We start from the raw sequence: 12577 nt of genomic DNA on the forward strand, positions 1-12577 counted from the left end.
GATCTCAGCCTCCTGAGTAGCTGGGATGACAGGCATGAGCCACTGGCACCTGGCTGTCCTTGAGCTTTTGTGTAAGTGTCTCATGGACTATCTTTGCTTTTACTGGCTCCAAATCATGATCCTCAGAGCTAAGCCTCCTGAGTAGCCAGGATTACAGGTGTGAGCCACTTGGGGGGGAGGGGGTGGCACCCTCAAGGACAGTATTCTGGGCTCAAGTTCAAGCCCCCAGACCAACAAAAAACAATTTTCGTTCTTCAAATATGCTGATTATGATTTGTAAGCTAGGTGAACATTTCTATTTACACATTTGCCTTCTGCTATGCTGATAGTATTTCTGTAGTCTCTCTCTACTATGGCCTTCAGAATTCAAGCACTGACTTGGTAGATATATATAGATATATATCTATATATATATATACTTTTCAATTTCCTATGGCAATATACTGAACTTTCAGGCTGTTTTGTAGTGAGTTGGTAGATGTATAATAGTTTTTCAATCATAGTAGGGATTTTATTTCCATTTGTCCTTTTTTAATCATGATTTGCTAACCTCATATATGTTTCATATTTTTTAAGTACACATAATACATATGGACTTGAAAGGATTGATCATTATGTTCACAGAATTTCTCCAGCATGACTTTTCCTGTCTTCCAAGCAAACTGTGGCCACTGAAGGCTTCCTACATTGTTTACATGTATGGGGCTTTTCTCCAGCTAGAATTCTTTCATGTACGCCAATGGAACCGTGATGCCTGAAGACTTTCCCACAATATTTACATTCATAAGGTTTCTCTCCGATGTGAATAGTTTCAAGTCATTGAAGGAAGGTGTAGAGTCTGAATTTATCACATTGCTTATCAGTATGATTCTTCATGCATTTGAAAAGACAAGGATAAATGAAGGACTTTGCACCTTGTTCACATTCCCAGGGTTTTGCTTTGAGTTCTTTCATGTCCTTGAAGGTAACAGAGACTGAAGACTTTCCCACATCACTTGCACACATAGGGTGTTTGTTCCAATGAGCTTCTTGTGACTGAAGTAAATTGTTTTAACTGTTTCACCAGTTTATATACATAAGAACTTCTTTTCACTATGTGTTCCTTTCTGCACTTGAAGGTATCTGAGACCTTTGAAGGCTTTCTTACTTTGCTCATATTAGTGTTTCTCCAGTGTAGTGTTTTTTCCTATCATTGTTTTCATTCATAGCACTTTTCTTCACTATGATGTCACAGACCAGAAGGTAACTGAGAGATCTCAAGGCATTATCAGTTTATGTCCATAGGGCTTTCCTTCCATAGAGTTCTTTCATGCCTTCCAGGCATCCCTGGAAGCAAGCTTTTCCACAATGTTTACAGTGAGAACATTTTTCTACCATGTAGGTTCTGCCACTTTTTTTGTTTCGGTTTTTTTGTCAGCTGTGAGGTCTGAACTCTGGGCGTGGGCCCTGCCCCTCAGCTCTTCAGCTCAAGGCAGGGGCTCTACCACTTGAGCCACAGTGCCACTTCTAGCTTTTTTTCTGCTCATGTGGTGCTGAGGAATCGAACCCACGGCCTCATGCATGCAAGGCAAGCACTCTACCACTGAGCTACCTTCCCTGCCTCTCTGCCACGTATTTGAAAGGAACTAAGACAAGCAAGGACCTTTTCATTTTGTCTGCATTCACAGGACTTTTCTGCAATGTCATTTTGTTTGTTAACCTATTTGAAATGAACTGGGAAATTCAGAAGCTTTCAAATACACCTTACATTAATAAGGTCCATTTACATTGCAGGGTGCTTATGTGAGAGTAATGAAGGTTTTCCCACATTGTTTGTATCTATATAGCTTTCTCCATATTCCTCATAGTCATCTGGCTAGCAAGAGTTAAGAGAAAAGGTCTGCCTATTAAAGGATGAATGACACATGAAAACAATTCCCACACACTGTACATTCATTTGCTTTTATTCCATCAGAAAACTTCTTGTTCATATTAAGACTGAAAGTAAATGGATCAATGATACTGAAACATGGTTTCCACAGAGATATTACCAAAACAGCAACATGCATATGCGCTGTTTCTTAGTACTGTTCCCAAACTCAGTACTATTTGACAAATTTTAAACATCTTGTTACATTGAAGTATATATTTCTGGTGAAATTTTGCTCATGTAATTCAATTTAAAGTTGTGCTTATTTGTTCTCTTTCCCTGTTTTAAAATTTCATAACATAGCTGGGCACCAGTGGCACATGCCTGTAATCCTAGCCACTCAAAAGACTTGACTCAGAATTGCAGTCTTGAGGCCAGCCAAAACCTAGAAAAGCACATGAAATTGTGTCTCCAAAGAGACACAAAGAGCTGAGAATCAGTGGTTCACATCTGTAATCCTAGCTACTCAAGCCACTGAGATCTGAGGATCATGGTTGGAAACCAGCCCAGGTGGAGAACTCTATGAGACTCTTATCCCAATTAATCACCACAGAAAAAGCTGGAAGTGGAGCTGTGGTTCAAGTGGCAGAGCACCAGCTTTGAGCAAAAGGAACTCAGGGACAGCGACCAGAACAAGAGTTCAAGCTACAACCTTGATAGCTCTGCCATTTCCTGCCTAGACTCTAAAGCACAAGGACATATAATAACTCAGAACAATGGAACAATGTAGATTGGGAGACCATTTGGGACCATCCTTGGGAATATAGTCCAAAGATGAGATAAGGAAAACAAGCTGGAGACCACAGACTAGAGATGGGGGAAGGTCTGAAGAAACAGCAATTCATTTTCCATCATAGAAAGGAGACTGAAGGGAGCCTTGCATGCTGGGCACCTTCACGTAAGGGATTTCAAGTTCAAGGCCAGCCTGGGATACCTGGGGAGACGCTTGTAAGAACCATGTTAAGCCGGGCGCTGGTGGCTCACGCCTGTAATCCTAGCTACTCAGGAGGCTGAGATCTGAAGATCGTGGTTCAAAGCTGGCCCAGGCAGGAGAGACTGTGAGACTCCTATCTCCAATAAACCACCAGAAAACCGGAAGTGGCGCTGTAGCTCAAATGGTAGAGAGCTCGCCTTGAGCTGAAGAGCTGAGGGACAGCGCCCAGGCCCAGAGTTCAAGCCCCAGGACCAACAAAAAAAAAAAAAAAAAAAAAGAACCATGTTAAATTAAAGTGTTAATTAGACCCAGGAAGAATGAAATGTAACTGGAACAAACAAGTCCCAAGTAACCTGAGAAACAGGTACAGAACCTAGGAATGGGGCAAACTGCAGTCTAGCATTTACTGAAATTTGCAAAGTAAAAATAGGGCCACGCTTGGAAGACAGGATCTCCCTGTAGAGAAAAACTCCAGGATAATCATTAAAAGGAAAAATTCCAAAGATAAATGCTTGAAATAAATTAGTGCGTTAAACACCAAGTTACTAGAGTTTGGTAAATAAAAGTGAAACTCAGAAAGGGCCAGAAAACCTGGAAGGTGGTTTGATTTTTAGTTGTGATAAGAAATTTGGAAGGGTTGGGAGGGTGGCTCAGTGGTAGTGTGCTTGCCTCCTATGCATGTGGCCCTGGTTTCGATCCTTAGCACCCCATAACCAGAAAAAAGCCAGAAGTGGCACTGTGGCTCAAGTGGTGAGGTGCTTGCCTTGAGCTGAAGAGCTGAGGGACAGCGCCCAGGCCCAGATTTCAGCCCCCACAACCGACAAAAAAAAAAAATTTGCAATGTGGTTTTTGCTTCGAGACATTGCTTTGCTTATAGAGACTGTCATTGCCATTTTCACTACCTTGCTTCTCTGATGGGAAAATGTGGGTTAAGGACTTTGCCTTGTCACTTATGGCCTCGGTTAGTATAATGACTTCCTTCCCCCATGGATCTTGCCTTTAAATACCCTGAGCTATTTGAGTTTATTGCTCTTCTTCACTGTCTTGGTATAGTGGAGGTCGGACACCGTGGCCATTGATTCCTAGCCCTATTGAGTGTGGGTGACTCCTTTTGTCGATTATGGGTTAGAGTCCCACCGGTCCGGGGAAGCTGCACTATTTCACCGTGTCAAAAGAGCCAATACAAGAAGAAGCCGCGGCAGACGGGGAGAGGCTGGGCCAGGGTCACACCCCACACCGCACCTCCCGAAAATATGAATCGTGAGGGGGAAACGAACAGCCCGGGGACCCCACGAACCCCGCCTGAGACGCCCCCCATCCTCCACACAGCCCGGGGACCCCACGAGCCCCGCCTGAGACGCCCCCCATCCTCCACACAGCCCGGGGACCCCACGAATCACCTGAGACGCCCCCCATCCTCCACACAGCCCGGGGACCCCACGAACCCCACCTGAGACGCCCCCCATCCTCCACACAGCCCGGGGACCCCACGAGCCCCGCCTGAGACGCCCCCCATCCTCCACACAGCCCCGGGGACCCCAAGAACCACCTGAGACGCCCCCATCCTCCACACAGCCCGGGGACCCCACGAACCACCTGAGACGCCCCCCATCCTCCACACAGCCCGGGGACCCCACGAGCCCCGCCTGAGACGCCCCCCATCCTCCACACAGCCCGGGGACCCCACGAGCCCCGCCTGAGACGCCCCCCATCCTCCACACAGCCCGGGGACCCCACGAGCCCCGCCTGAGACGCCCCCCATCCTCCACACAGCCCGGGGACCCCACGAACCCCACCTGAGACGCCCCCCATCCTCCACACAGCCCGGGGACCCCACGAACCCCGCCTGAGACGCCCCCCATCCTCCACACAGCCCGGGGACCCCACGAGCCCCGCCTGAGACGCCCCCCATCCTCCACACAGCCCGAGGACCCCACGAGCCCCGCCTGAGACGCCCCCCATCCTCCACACAGCCCGGGGACCCCACGAACTCCGCCTGAGACGCCCCCCATCCTCCACACAGCCCGGGGACCCCACGAACCCCGCCTGAGACGCCCCCCATCCTCCACACAGCCCGGGGACCCCACGAATCACCTGAGACGCCCCCCATCCTCCACACAGCCCGGGGACCCCACGAACCCCACCTGAGACGCCCCCCATCCTCCACACAGCCCGGGGACCCCACGAGCCCCGCCTGAGACGCCCCCCATCCTCCACACAGCCCGGGGACCCCACGAGCCCCGCCTGAGACGCCCCCCATCCTCCACACAGCCCGGGGACCCCACGAACCCCACCTGAGACGCCCCCCATCCTCCACACAGCCCGGGGACCCCACGAACCCCGCCTGAGACGCCCCCCATCCTCCACACAGCCCGGGGACCCCACGAACTCCGCCTGAGACGCCCCCCATCCTCCACACAGCCCGGGGACCCCACGAACCCCGCCTGAGACGCCCCCCATCCTCCACACAGCCCGGGGACCCCACGAATCACCTGAGACGCCCCCCATCCTCCACACAGCCCGGGGACCCCACGAACCCCACCTGAGACGCCCCCCGTCCTCCACACAGCCCGGGCACCCACGAGCCCCGCCTGAGACGCCCCCCATCCTCCACACAGCCCGGGCACCCACGAGCCCCGCCTGAGACGCCCCCCATCCTCCACACAGCCCGGGGACCCCACGAGCCCCGCCTGAGACGCCCCCCATCCTCCACACAGCCCGGGGACCCCACGAACCCCACCTGAGACGCCCCCCATCCTCCACACAGCCCGGGGACCCCACGAACCCCGCCTGAGACGCCCCCCATCCTCCACACAGCCCGGGGACCCCACGAACTCCGCCTGAGACGCCCCCCATCCTCCACACAGCCCGGGGACCCCACGAACCCCGCCTGAGACGCCCCCCATCCTCCACACAGCCCGGGGACCCCACGAATCACCTGAGACGCCCCCCATCCTCCACACAGCCCGGGGACCCCACGAACCCCACCTGAGACGCCCCCCGTCCTCCACACAGCCCGGGCACCCACGAGCCCCGCCTGAGACGCCCCCCATCCTCCACACAGCCCGGGGGGCCCCGCCTGAGACGCCCCCCATCCTCCACACAGTCCGGGGACCCCACCAGCCCCGCCTGAGACGCCCCCCGTCCTCCACACAGCCCGGGGACCCCACCAGCCCCGCCTGAGACGCCCCCCATCCTCCACACAGCCCGGGGGGCCCCGGGCGCTGGGGCTCCGGCAGCGCCAGGCCGCGCCCGCGACGCCCCGGACCGGAAGAGACCTGAGGGGGCCCGAGGGGGCCGAGGCCCACACGCACCGCGTCTGTCTTCGGGCCGCCCCGCGTCCCCCTCACGGCACCCGCGCTCACGGCGGGCCACCTCCACCCCGGCCGCCTCCGGTTCGGACGTCAGGCGAGATGCGCAACAATGGCCGTGGGAACCACGAGGCGCTTCCGCGCTCCTTCCGGTACGCAGCCACAGCCACTTCCGGTGGGGCCTGAGGGACAGCCGCTAGGGCCCGCCCCCGTTGCCGGAGCAACCGTCCTGTAGCCCGCAGGAGGCGCCAAGGGGAGCCTCGGGCTCAGCCCCCAGATACATTCGCGGTCGAACAACTTGTACTCAGGATTCTGGGTCGGACTCGGCTTCCACCGAACTCGGGGAACAGCACAGGTGAGTGAGCATTCGAGGCTTTTCCACCTGGAGTTACCCATGACGGATGCACGGTGAATGGAGGGTGAATGGTGAATCCGGCCCCGCTCCACTGGACCGAGGGGAAGGGCTGGCGTAAGGCCTGTCCCGGGCTGTGTGGCCTAGGCCCCCGAAACTCGAGATATGCCTACTTCAGTTGGGGCGGAAGGGAGAAGAGAACAGAAGAGAAAGGAGAAGAGATCAGTCGTCTGTGGCTCAAACCTATCATCCTAGCTACTTAGAAGGCTGATTCTCAGAATCGCAGTTAGAAGCCACCCAGGAAGACTAAGCACCAAAAACAAACAAACTGGAAATGGAGTTGTGGCTCAAGTAGTGGAGCTCTAGCATTAAGCACATTTGGAAAGAAAAGTAAAAGCTCAGGCCCTTCTCTTTCTCCCCACAACCCCCCCCACACACACACACACCCATATAACCTGCACAGAGTATTTTATCTGTCCTCTTAGTTGAGCCTCTAGTTCATTCTGCACCGTTGACACTAGGTGGCGATCTAAGGCTGCTATACACTTGGAGACCTAGAAACTAGGCCATGCATAGGTGGACTGCTGGTGACTTTAGTGTGACCTGAGCCAATCCAGGGAAGGCAGCCCCGCTAGTGGCCACCGTCCTGTAGCTAACTCCGATTAAGCCTATTTGACTGTCAGGGAATGTATGTCATTCCTCGGCACCAGCTCATTTTGGACAATTCTTTCAAGTCTTCCCTGGAAATTCATGCAATATCATACTGGTTTTAGGTGGTATTACTGTTACCTTTTAGGACACTTTACTCTGCAAATGACCGTGACAGTTACCGATAAGATGACCTGATGTGCATATTGCACTACATCCTGTGTCCAAATATATATATAGAAAAGCTAAATGATGAAGCTGGCGCTGGTGGGGCTCACGTCTGTAATCCTAGCGACTCAAGAGGCTGAAATCCAAGGATGGATATTCAAAAACAGCCTGGGCAGGAAAGTGCATGAGATTCTCATCTCCAGTTAACCACTAAAGAGCCTGCCGAAGTGGAGATGTGGCTCAAGTGGCAGAGCACCAGCCTTGAGGGGGAAAAAAGGCTCAGGGACAGAACCCAGGTCCTGAGTTCAAGATGAAAATCAGCACCAAAGAAAATTCTCTTGCTCCACTGGGGCTTCATCAAGGTGACTGTCGGAGGGAAAGGGGGGGAATGGAGAAGTGGCATCATCTAGAAAATAAGCCTAAATGTCTTCTCACGTTCTCGAGAAGCTGTGGGAAGACAATGGTGTCTCATACTCAGACGGGGAAAAGGAAACATCTCAGGAAGAGGATGGAAGCAGATTCTGCTCAGCATGTTTCATTTATTTATTTTTTGGTCTAGTGGGTCTTGAACTCTGGGCCTGGGCGCTGTCCCTCAGCTCTTCAGCTCAAGGCGAATGTTCTACCACTTGAGCCACAGCGCCACTTCCAGTTTTCTGGTGGTTCGTAGGAGATGAGTCTCACAGACTTTCCTGCCCGGGCTGGCTTTGAACCACGATCCTCAGATCTCATCCTCCTGAGTAGCTAGGATGACAGGCGGGAGCCACCGGCGCCGGACCTGCTCAGCATCTTATTAGCTGTCAATCAATGGAAACCGAGGCCTCACGGTCACCTAGGGAACGGAGGGCGTGGCCACGTACGCCATAGTGCGTATTGTGTCATTGTCGCCAAGGGAACCGTGGGCGTGGCCAAGTTACACAAAGGCGCGTGTTACATCACTCTAGGCTTCAGCCACGGTCCACCCAGGCGGCGTCCCATCCGAAAGTCACCAGGCAGGTGAACGCGGGACCCCGAAGGGTTCTGGTGGGGAGCCGTGCTCCGGGCTCGGGCCTCTCCGCGTCCCCTCAGGCCCCACGGGGTGCAGTGGGCGCGGGTCGGAGGCCGTAGCCGGGACCCCGCTTCCCGTCCCATTCCGGCCCTGAGCGGCGACCCGGACCCGGCCGGCCGCGGCCCCAGATGCCTGTGATGGCGGGAGAATCGTGGAGAGCTCGCCTCAAGGCCCAGAGTTCAAGTCCCACAACCGACAAAAGAAAAGTTCATTCAGCCAGGAGAATTTCAGCATTTCCCATGACCCCAAGACAATGTGGTCAGGCAGATTTCATCACAAACTGGATTTCCTGGCTTCTTGCATACAATGATAAGAATAGACGGACACAAAAAGCAGATGAGGTGACGGCAACATCGTAGCGCACACCTGTAACCCAGCACTTGAGGGGCTCAGGCAGGAGGATCTTGGGTAACTCATGGCAACCAAAACAGTAAGTGTTTGGCAACTCATGGATCTGAGGAGAGGACACACACATTCTCACACACACACACATACTAGGTGCTGATGGCTCTGGCCTGAAATCTTACTCAAGAGGCTGAGATCTGAAAATCGTGGTACAAAGCCAGCCAAGAAAGAAAATCCCTGAGACTCTATCTCCAGTAAATTACTCGCAAAAAGCCAGAAGTGATGCTGTGGCTCAAGTAGCAGAATGCGAGCCTTGAGCACAAAGACGACAAAGGACAAAGCTGAGTTCAGGGCTGGGAAGGTGGCTCAGTGGTAGAGTGCTTGCATGAGGCCCTGGATTCGATTCCTCAGCACCACATAAACAGAAAAAGCTGGAAGTAGCACTGTGGCTCTGTGGCTCAAGTGGTAGAGCGCTCACCTTGAGCTGAAGAGCTGAGGGACAGCGCCCAGGCCCAGAGTTCAAGCCCCACAACTGACAAAAAAAAAAAAAAAAACAGTTCAAGCCCTAGGACTGAAACAACAACAAATCAGGTTTTGATTGGTTGTTTGGAGAGATTTAGTTTACAACAGAGGTTCACCGTGAGGCCCAGGCTGGCCTGGACCTCGTAATACTACTGCTGGGATTACAGGTGTACACCACTTTACAAGAGCTCTAAGAAGAATGTCTAATATTTGTCAAATTTGTCAAATAATAAACAAGCATTAGGAACGTGTCTCATTTTTTTTTTTTTACCACAACACTGTACCCAAGAGAGACTAAAGAGGCGGAGGCGCTGGCAGTCAACTCCCAGATGTGACCAAGGACAGCATGGGAGGGACAGCATGTGAATGCCACCGCTGTGGGAAAGCCTTCAAGCTCCATTCTTCCCTTAGGAGGCCCGTCAGATCTCACCCTGGACCTGATCATCTCAGGGGTTAAGTGTGGAGAGAAGCCGTACACAGGTAAGGAGTGTGGGATCGCCTTCAGTTCCTCAAGTCCTTTCAGAGACAGGAGAGCGCCCACACCGGGAGAAGCCCTACAAGCACAGCCAGCGCGGGAAGGCGTTTGTGCAGCAGCGGCCCTGGCAGACCCACGAGCATGCGCACGCCGGGCGAAGCCCCAGCTGTGAGCGCTGCAGCAAGGCGCTCAGCTCTCACCAAAGGATGCACGCGGGGGAGAAGCCTTATGAGTGTGCAGTGTGGGAAAGCCTTCGGCTGTCTCAGTTCTATTCAAATCCACGTGCCAACCCACACCGGAGAGAAACCCTGTGGATGTGGAGAATGTGGGAAAGCCTTTGTCTCCTGCACGAGCGTGCCAACCCACATGCTCACACACAGTGGAGACACACCTTACAAGTGTGAGGCGTGTGGGAAGGCCTTCATTCGGCCCAGTTTTCTATGCATCCATGAGCAAATTCCCACCGGAGAGAAACCTTATGGATGGCGACAATGTGGCAAAGCCTTCCAGGGTTCTGCATCTGTTCAGATCCACAAAACAACTCATACTGGTGAGACACCCCATGAATGCCAGGAGTGTGGGAAAGCCTTCAGTGCATGCAAGGGCCCCCAGGGAGAGAAGCCCTATGGATGCAGAGAATGTGGGAAAGCCTTCAGCTGCCTCAGTTCTATTCAAATCCACGCGCTAGCTAACCCACACCGGAGAGAAACCCTACGGATGTCAACAATGTGCGAAGACTTTTCAATTATCCCCTGGCTTGGAAATCCATGAGAGAAATCACACGGGAGAAAAACCCTATGAATGCAAGCAGCACAGAAAGCCTTCATTTCTCTGGAGAACTTTCAGGAGACACGTGATCACCCACACTGGGGATGGACCTCACAAACGTGGGGAATGTGGGAAAGCCTTTATGTTCCTCAGTGCATTTCGAACCTATGAAAGGAGGCGCTCTGGCGAAAAGCCATACATATGTACACAGCGTGGCAAAGCATTCAATTGCTCATCATGTTCAGATCCACGAGAGAACACGCACTGGAGAGAAGCCCTATGAGTGCAAGGAGTGTGACAAAGCGTTCATCTATCCCACCAGCTTCCAAGGCCACATAAGAATTCACATGGGGGCTGGGAAGGTGGCTCAGTGGTAGAGCACTTGCCTTGCATGCTCGAGGCCCTGGATTCAATTCCTCAGCACCACATTAGCAAAAAGAAAAAAAGCTGGAAGTGGCACTGTGGCTCAAGAGCTGAAGAGCTGAGGGACAGCGCCCAGGCCCAGAGTTCAGGCCCCACGACTGACCAAAAAAAAAGAAAAAATTCACATGGGGGAGAAGGCCTTCAGTCTCCAAAGCTCCTTCTGACCACATGAAAGAACTCCCAGCAAGGGCTGGGAAAGTGGCTCAGCAGTAGAGCGCTTGCCTTGCATGCATGAAGCCCTGGGCTTGATTCCTCAGCACCACATAAGCAGAAAAAGCCAGAACTCACAGTGGGGAGAAACTTTTTCCACGTAAGCAGAGTGGGAAAGCCTTCATTTTGTCCATATCCTTAAATAAACACAGGAGATTGCACACAAAACAGAAACAATGATCACTGAGCAGGGAATCATTTTTAATTTCCACTTGAAAATGCCCATTATGGAGAAATGCTATAAATGTAAGTAATAGAGCTAGCGCCAGTGGCTCACACCTGTAATCCTAGCTAGTCAGGAGGCTAAGTCAGCCCAGGTAGAAAGTCCATGAGATTCTGGTCTCCAATTAACCAGCATAAAACTGGGAATGGCACTGTGGCTCAAAGTGATAGAGCACTAGCCTGGACCAAAAGAGCTCAGGAACAGCACCCAAGCCCTGAGTTCAAGCCCCACAACCAACAACAACCATATATATATATATGTATATGTGTATGTATGTGTGTATATATATATATATATATATATATACTGTATTTACACACTATATATACATATAGATCCACATAATATAAGAAGCTAGATGCAAGGTAACTCATATAAGATGGTTCCAAACATTGAGTGAAAGAAACATCACAAAAATCAAAACATTTTTATCACTGCTTTTTTATTTATTTTTGCTGCTCCTGGGGCTTGAACTCAGGACCTGGGCTATGTGCCTGAGCAGCTTTTTCTCAGGGCTAGCACTCTACCACTTAAGCCACTTCCCCTTTTTTTTTTTTTTGGTTCATTGGAAATAAGTCTCACAGACTTTCCTGCCTGGGCTGGCTTCAAACTGCAATCCTCAGATCTCAGCCTCCTGAGTAGGATTACAGGCGTGAGCCACCAGCACCCAGATCACTGCTTCCATCTTAAAGTCTATTGTCGCTACCGCCTCGGCCGGTAATGACGACGCGACACCGGACTCTTCTCTCCGCAGTTTATTCAGGACCTTTTAGTAATCTTCTGACCCCAACCCCGGGGAGAATTCCCCACAGCCTTAAATACCCGCTGGGTAGCCAACCCTGATACGCCACGTGGGAACCGCCAATAGGTTCAGGTGCACAGAAGCAAGCCAGATTCTTTGCCTTAGCCATATCAGGAGTTGTTTACCACGAGAGCACTCGCCATCGGGAAGGCGGAGGGCGGAAGCCGGCGCCATCTTCCAGGTGCGGCCTCTCGCAGCTCTCTACAGTTCCCCCTTTTTCGTTTAAAGAACACAGATGAGAACAGAGGTCTGATCCCTGTTGTGCAATTGCAAGGACTGCATACAAGCCTTCTCCCAGAGGGTACCTTCTCTAGGGATGACTCAGCCTGTCCATTGATTCGTTTTTCACAAGGACGGGAAAAGGCGAATCGAACCCGTGTGCAATCAAACATGCTCTCCTCGAGGGCAAAACTCATGCCTCTCGACTGCAGTACTTTGGCTT

General features: G+C 52.2%; 1 pseudogene; it reads left to right on the plus strand.

Annotated features, from left to right (window-relative positions):
* Positions 1-3765: 3765 nt before the first annotated feature.
* LOC138808816 (zinc finger protein 791-like) lies at positions 3766-10854 on the plus strand (annotated as a pseudogene).
* The last annotated feature ends 1723 nt before the right edge of the window (positions 10855-12577 follow it).

This window comes from Dipodomys merriami, unplaced genomic scaffold, assembly GCF_024711535.1.
Source record: "Dipodomys merriami isolate MVZ:Mamm:240054 unplaced genomic scaffold, mDipMer1.0.p SCAF_477, whole genome shotgun sequence".
NCBI lineage: Eukaryota > Metazoa > Chordata > Mammalia > Rodentia > Heteromyidae > Dipodomys > Dipodomys merriami.